Source organism: Condylura cristata, unplaced genomic scaffold (genome assembly GCF_000260355.1).
Source record: "Condylura cristata isolate star-nosed mole 26May11 unplaced genomic scaffold, ConCri1.0 scaffold00014, whole genome shotgun sequence".
In the NCBI taxonomy this organism is placed as follows: domain Eukaryota; kingdom Metazoa; phylum Chordata; class Mammalia; order Eulipotyphla; family Talpidae; genus Condylura; species Condylura cristata.
The window spans coordinates 34,557,705-34,566,059 of NW_004567115.1; the positions used below are offsets into that span (position 1 = coordinate 34,557,705).

At 44.8% G+C, this 8,355-nt stretch overlaps 1 protein-coding gene across 1 annotated transcript in view; it reads left to right on the forward strand.

The window, feature by feature from the left end:
• BFSP2 (beaded filament structural protein 2, phakinin) overlaps positions 1-8,355 on the forward strand; it is a 58,048-nt gene that overhangs the window by 45,038 nt on the left and 4,655 nt on the right.

Here is an 8,355-nt window from a genome sequence, read left to right on the forward strand (position 1 = left end):
GATAAAACAAACCTCAGAAATTAAAGTGGTAAGATTTGTATTTAATACTCTCTAGTCTTCTAACAGGGACATAACAGAGATGTGGCTTCTTAGGAATGAGACAGTCTCAGTGAGCCAGAGCAAATACTACCATCGAGAGTTCCCCCATAATTACTGTAAGAAGAATGTACTGTTCTCTTCCGAGTTACCTCATTGTGGCACCTCTTCTGCTTACTGCTGATCAAGAGGGCAAGGGAAGGCAAGCCCTCAGACCTTGCCTCTGCATTTCTTTGGCAGCTTTGACTGAGGCTGGGACTTGATCCTGAACTCCAAATAGAGCAGCTTCAACAGCCAAGAGGTTCTTGTGTAAATTGAAGAAGAAACTTGGTTTAGACTAGCCAGGGGCCGGCCAACTCTTCTGCCAATGTTGAAGTTTCACCCAGTGAGACATGCATTTATTTTCATTCCTACTAAGAAGAACCAGCCAGGCATCCAGCCTCCTCTTCCCAAATCAATCCTGTATCTGACCTGGGTGGGTGAGGGGTGTGTGGCTGCTATGGAAAACTATCTTTCGCTTAATAACATTTAGTTGATGGCACATGACTGTGAGGTAACTTGCAAGCATGATTTTATTGAAGTTAATCCTCCTAATGAAAAGGAGCTTTGATTTAATTCCATTAGTCGTAAATCCTCTTCTTCTGTAGTCCCCATTTCCTACAGAGCCTGATATACTTTGTGGACCTTCAAAAGTGAAGTTAGGCATGTCCTAGGAGTAAAAGCCCTGGTCCCGGGGCCAGAGAGGGGTGAGTAAATTGCCCCTGCCCAGCAGGTACCTACAATCTAGTGTGGAGCTAATTGGAGTGGAGATGGGAGGCAACGGACAGAAAGTTCCCTCTTCCCCGAGGGAGTGAGATGTGCTGAGAGCACAGAGCCAGTGAGAATTTACTGAGTGCTTCACAAATGCCAGGCATAAGCCCTTGACAGGCATGTTCTCATTCAGGCTTCTCAACATGAGACCGATATTGTAATTTATTTATTTCACAGAAAAGGAAACTGAGGCATGGAGCAGTTAGGTGACAGACCCATGATCAAACAATTAGAAAATGGCAGAACTGGAATTATGCCATTTTGACTCCAGAATTGATCAACTGGATAGATCATGTGGTGGGGAGGGCGGGGGGGGTGGGGGTAAGAGGGAGAAATTTGACTCATTTTCTTTTTTTGAATGACCAAGTAACATTTTGTGAAAAGCAAGGTCAGAAGGCTGTGTTCTGAGTACCTAAATGGTTAGGCCTGACATCTGTCACTATCTTTCCAAACCAAGCCTCTGTGTCCTACCTGAGAAAGAAGATTCCTCTGTGATTGATTAGGAACCCCTGTCTCCCTAAGGAGTCTATGATAGTGAACATAATGAGATTTGTATGATTCTGTGTGAGCTAAGGTGCTTAAGAACCAAAGTTCTGTGGCAGAGCAATGCTCTTATGAGTTGTGATTCACCAACTGAAAAAAACAGAGACCCTGAGTCGCAAGCTGAAACCCACACAGCAACTGCGGGGGCGTTGGGGGGATGGGGACTGACTCACGCCAAGCCCTGAGCCCTCACAATGCAGACACATGTTCCAAGAACGCACCTGCTCATCCACAATCATGGAGTCATTTGCCACGCTACACTCTCTGCCTCCTCCCAGCCTCTCCTCCGCCACTCACGCCTTATAATGTGATTTCTTCCAACTCCAGGTCCGCACCAAGGATTTTTAGGAATGGTGATACTAATCCGCAGAATAGATTGGGCTTAAAAATGTCTCTTTTCCTCTCCATTTGGAGACTCAAATTTCATTCTGACTTATTCAAAGGCACTCAGCTCTTCTCTGACATCCATCCTCCATACAGGTTTAATTTAATGTTTTTCATTTGAACATTTTTACTATATTTCAAAATGTCACCATGCTCTCCAGTCCCAGGAATATAGATGGAACACAAACAGACAGCTCCTGCACCACAGAGCCAAGGTTTCAAGCTGATTTGAAAGCCTATGACCCAACATATTTGAATCTCGTTGCATCCCTAGCAACCGTGCTGAGCAACAAACACACACCTGCCTTCCTGTCAGCAGGGTCTAAAATCTCACACCTACTATTGATCCGTAGGCCAGAGGAGAAATCTGGAGGCATTGGGGTGAGACAGAAAAAAAGTAGAGTTATTATAATCATGAGAAATCAAAAATCTAAAAGTCATTGGAGAAAAACATGTCGTTAGGTGAGTTTAACTATTAACTCTCCTAAAATGAAGGCAAGTAGGGGCCCTCCCTGGTGGCGCAGAGGGTTAAAGCACAGCACTGAGAATCTAAAGCCGCTTCCGCATGAGTTCGATTCCCGCCTGCCCCGGAGGTGACCACATGGCGTGGCAGACCTCCCTGACCCGCCCGCTGCTCCCCTCAGCAGTGTACTTCGTCAATCTGCCTGTTCTGCTTCCCCTCTGTCTCTGGTGAGGCCTCTCACCGCCCCTGAGCCTCTGGCCTGTACCCCAGTTCTGTATGCACAAATAAATAAATCTTTAAAAAAAAAAAAAAATGAAGGCAAGTAGGTCTGTGCTCTGCACTATAGAAAATGTGGACTGTGAGGCTGTCTAGAAAATGACATCAAAACTCATAATGTTCATGTTCCCTTTTTCTCATTTAATCTTAAACTGCATAAGGAAGCTCTCATTTAGTATTGATAGGTCACTAAAACCTCTTTCGTAGTTGTTGATCTCCCCTTTCATCAAAAAAAGAGCAGGTTTGGGTACCAGCAACTTGGCGGGTAAAATTTGTTAGAATATAATAATGTTGGTTTGTGCTAATTTTATTAATTTTCAGTTTTCTTCTGTCAATAGCAGATGATAGCCTTCTCAGTGTCTCCAGCAATCTAGAACTTGTTTCCATGGACCAGGCAGCCCAGGGGAGTTTTAAGTGCAGATTCCTGGGTCCCACTTAAGTTCTAAACCAGAACCTACATTTTCACAATCAGCTGATGCCTAGATGACGCTAATGTGCATTAAAATTTGAGGACTTAGCCACAGTTTCTCTTCTAAACACATTTGTTTACAGAGAAGGAGTAAGTGGGTTTCAATACAAATACAGTTGACAGTTGAACAACATGGGGATTAAGAATGCCAAGACTCCCAGTCAAAAATCAGTGTATGACATCTGATTCCCCAAAACTAACTCCCTTTGTCCTTAGTATCTGTTGGGGATTCATTGCAGGACCCTGTGGATACCCAAAGCACAGCTACTCAAGTTCCTTGTATTTAGTTGTTGGTTGAACTTCATGAATGTAGAAAGTGAAGGACAGAAAAATATCCCCTCGCAAGTCATGCCGTTCAACCCCGTGTTGTTCCGGGATGGACTGTAATATGGATTAAACTGAGATGTGTGAGCAGCTCTGCTAGTTATAAAGGGTGTATGGGAGACACTTGGTACAGCATCTGCTAACTAAAGTGAGACATGAGGATTCACAGACACCACCTCCGCCCCCAGAGACAAGTATATACCATGATGTACAAGTCACTCATGGTCTGAGTTGAGAGGAGGGACAGAGCATAGTGGCATAGCCTTCGCCAGCAGCTTCATCCACCCTCCACTCAAGGCTTGATATTTGCTCTCCTGGGAATTTGGCTTCTGCTCATGCCCAGTGTTGAAATGTCAGCATCTGTAGATATGTGCCAATGAGAGTCACAACACCACTTAAAGGTAACTGGAAGCTTTTGCTCATGTTTTATTTATATACTTTTAGAAATAACATACATTTTAAGGTGAAATACTTTTTTTCCATTTGCACCTATAACTTCAGTGTTATTGCCTATGACTTGCAAAATCTGACAATCATTTTTATAGTAATGTCATCAACCAGTGTCACAAAATCAAAGTATAAAATATTTCATTATTAATTCCTCACTAAACAAGAGCTTCCAGCAATGATTGGTGTACATAGCTCTAATATGAGTTTCAACTGATATTTTCATTGACCTTACTGAGTTCATTCATCAATGATATAACTTCTATCAAATCAGATAATAGTTTTGAAATATTGGAAGAATATTCCCTTTAATTTTTGTACTGTTTACAATGTAGCAGCTACTGACATGACTCCTTTTTCTGTTAAATCTGCACTGGCATTTTCTGCATCCCTATTTTGACATTCAACAAAACAGTAACTCAATCCCTGACTTGTAGTATTTGCCAATTTTCATAGTGTAAATACTCTCCGTAGGACTGATTTCAAAATACTAACTTGCTGAAACGAACATAGAGTAGTAAAGAGACGCACTGAACACACCATTGCACGTTATTTCCACCACACAGGTATCACCAATGTAAATAACCTCAATGGCATTAGATCGTGATAAAATGTAAAGATCATTTTAATACTTATTGCCATTTTTTCTTTTTTTTTTTTAATTTGGGGGTTACAATATTTTGCTCCTCCATATATGCACATGTTCTCCTCACCCTCCACCAAACCACCTGTGCCAATACCCCACCTGTTTCTCCTCTCTAGTAACCATTATATTATTTCATCAAGATTTATTCCTTCTTGTATGAATCTTACCTACTTATAGTGCACAGACAAGTGAAACCATCCACTATCTTTCACTTTTTGACTTGCTTCACTTAACATAATCGCCTTGAGGTCCATCCATTTTGTCCCAAATTTCATCTCTTGGCACAACTGTGTAGTATGCCCTTGAGTATATATCCACAGGTTTTATTCATTTGTCCACTGAATCTATTACCATTTTAAAATAACTTATTTAATTATAAGTTGAGACCATTTATTTGTTAATCGTGGCTGTATTTAACAACCAGTTTAAAAAATTCCTGAAAACTTGAGGATTGACTCATGTGAACCCTGAAGAGCTAGCTCCAACTCACAGGGAACAGCCTGGTCCTCTGTGTAACTACTGCCTGGCTCCACTTGCCCTCCAGGATGTCCCTGTCTTGCCTCCCCCAAGCAGGCTCCTGGGACTAAGCCTCAACTGGACATTAGCAGTGACTGATGAAACAGTAAGGTACAACTCATAGTGGTTTTTACAAACTCATTTTTTAACTACTATTAATTTTTTTAAGATTATTTATGCATGCAGAACTGAGGTACAGGCCAGAGGCCAGAGGTGCAGGAGTGTTGAGAGGATTCACCTGAGACAGAGTGGGGAGCAGGACAGGCCAACTGATGAAGTACACTGCTGAGGGGAGCAGCAGACAGGCCAGGAGAGGTCTGCCACGCCGTGTGGATCACCTCCAGGGTGGGGATCGAACTCACCCTGAGGCAGATGCTGCTAGCTTGCAGTGCTGCACCTTAACCCGCTGAGCCACCAGGGAGGGCCCAACTTTTACATATGGAAAAATATAGTTCAATATGTGCATGCTTTTAAAGTTCTAAAACCTAATGGAAGACTCACAGTAACCCAGGAGAGTCATCACAGCATTATTCTCCACTCATAGTCATCTCTGTTCTATGAGCAGGACCGGGGCTCTGCAAGGCTGTAGGGTAAATGGAATTAATCAGGCTAATTTTTTTTTAAGACTTATTCATTTATACATACATAACTAGGGTACAGACCAGCGGTGCGGGAGCATTGAGCAGATTTACCAGAGACAATGGGGAGCAGAACAGGCCGACTGACGAAGTACACTGCTGAGGAGAGCAGCAGGCAGGTCAGGAAAGGTCTGTTGTGCCATGTAGGTCAGCTCCCTGATGGGAGAGGGGTTGGGGGTGTTGGGGGGGGTGTCAGACCTTTGCAGAAGAGGCTGCTGCCACCTTCTTCCTAGTGCTGTACTTTAACCCCTTGGGCCACCAAGGAGGCCACTTCTGTGGCTATCACCTAAGGCCTTGAATGTGGAAGAAGCTTGGGAGCACGGGCGCAGGGCATGGGCGCCTGATGGTGGACACCTGGAGTAGGGTGTGGCCTGCAGGAGTGTGCACACCTGAGCATGGAGGCTGTACGGGCAGCATCACTCGGAGATGGTGTCCAGGAGGATGACTAGGTGAGGCATGGCTATAGAAGAGGTGACAGCAGGGAACATCACCAGAGAAAGCTCAAAGAAAATAGCATAAAATATCATGGCGGTGGCCCTCCCTGGTGGCGCAGCGGGTTAAAGCACAGCACTAAGAAGCTAAAGCCACTTCCACATGAGTTCAATCCCCGCCTGCCCCGGAGGTGACCACATGGCGTGGCAGACCTCTCCTGACCCGCCCGCTGCTCCCCTCAGCAGTGTACTTCGTCGATCTGCCTGTTCTGCTCCCTACTCTGTCTCTGGTGAAGCCTCTCACCGCCCCTGAGCCTCTGGCCTGTACCCCAGTTCTGTATGTACAAATAAAATAAATCTTAAAAAAAAAATATCATGGCGGGTTGGGAAAGTTGCCTGCCTCCCGCCCGCCCACCCCTACTCCGGCCCCCCTGCCTTGCCAGCCTGCAGGTTTGCCACTCAAAAGGCCCGAGGCCGGCACAGAGCTACCTGCAAGTGACCCACAAGTCAGAGAGGGCCATTGCCTCTTTGCTCCCTCAGCTGGCCCCAAGCCTTTGAGACAGTTTTGCTCAGCTCTTCACAGGCCTTAAGCAGCAAGAATTGTACAAATTACTGAGACATGAGCCTTCTGACTTGGGATTTCTTAGCTTGTTAATTAGATGGCACTATTTTTGCACAATTCTATAAATAAGTATTCATGTGTGGTACAAATGGTAATTCCAGAAAGCCAGTAACCTAGAAGAGAAAGTAGGTTTTTTTCTCCTACAGCACAGGTCAGGAGACAGTTCCTGAGGTGGCACTGAAGACAGCGAGTGTGAACACCCATTATCTTCCCCTTTTCCTCAGCAAAGAGAAATAGCAAAGATCTGCTCCCCAGAAGATAAAGGGAGGAATCAGAATGGATACATTCTGATATCCATTTGTTCAGGGAGAAGAGCTTCCTTTTGTAATCCCAATAGTGGCCAGACTTTTTTTTTTTAACAAGGAAACAGGGACACTCAGATCAAATTGGCCAACTGCTTAGTTAAGCCAGACGTGGGGGTTGTCACCATCTCACATTGCCAGGAGGGGTTACAAGTTCTCTAAATACCAACCTGGCAACATTCATCAAAATTTCAAGCACGTGCTCTTTCTCACTTAGCAGTTCCAGCCTGAAGTTTCCCCTCAAAGACAATCCCCTGTGTAAAGTGAAGGGTATAGGTTATGCTTTTCACGATCATAACAGGCAGAGAAACAACCAAAGATGAATCATCAGGAAACTTCTCGATAACATAGGACTTCCAAACAAGGAAATACTATGCAGCTCTAAACATAATGCAATTGACTTATCTATTGATATAAAAGGATTTCTAGGATATATTACGTACCAAGGCAAGAGGAGGATGGTCATACATACTTATAAATTTATGAAATATTTCTAGAAGTATAAGAAAATGGAAACAGGAGGCCTGAGGAAATTAGGACACAGGGAGATATGGAGACTTTTTACTTTTTATAGATCCCTTAGAGAATTCTTTTGCATTGTATCCATTTGCATGTATTTTATTTTCAAACTAAGTAAATGTATACAAGTTGATGAGGATGCCTGGGGAAAGGGAGAGTGCTTCTGCTGAGTTAGAGGTGGTGGAATACCCTGCAAGGGCAGGTAAGAGAAGGGGCAAATTCAGGGTCTCCGCTCCTCCTGGCTCACAAGAGACCTGACTCTCCACAGCAAGAGGCAAAGTGGCCCACACAACCCAAGCCCGGGAGGAAAGCCGACGGCAGCCCTCAGTGAGGGAATACACAACCTCGCGCCAGTGCAGAGCCTCAGAGCTGAGAGGAATCTCGGCAGGCCCTGGTGAGAGGGCCAGGAAGAGCCCTGGCATTTCTTATGTCTGTGCTAACTCTCAATGGTCAGACTGTCATCTTCTGGCGTCCAATTTACAAAGGGTATATAGCTTTTGAGGACTGAAAGTGTCACTGATACCAAATCACAAGTATAGCAGAGGGTACATGCCCCATCAAAATCCCTTTCGCCAGGCTGCTGCTGCTATGCAGGTAGCCGCTAGGGCCCACAATTACCCGCTTTTCAGCTCTTCTCCAAAGAATTTCCCTCAGCCAAACAGAGACACCTGGCCTACAAAGTTAGGGCCTGCCAGCCCTCTGCCAATGGCTGACAGGTGGGTTCAAAAGCCCCACCCGCTTGTTTCCACGTGAAACTGGTCCCATGACGTAACGCACCTTGGAGCTGGTGGTGGGGTGAGGGGCCGGAGACTCCAGGGGAAAATACCTCTTGGCCTAATTCCTTCCTCTGCCCCATCCTGAGAGCAATCATCTATAATGGGTTTCCTGTCTCTATCTCTGCTTCAGGTTCAAACTGACAAAGTTCATCC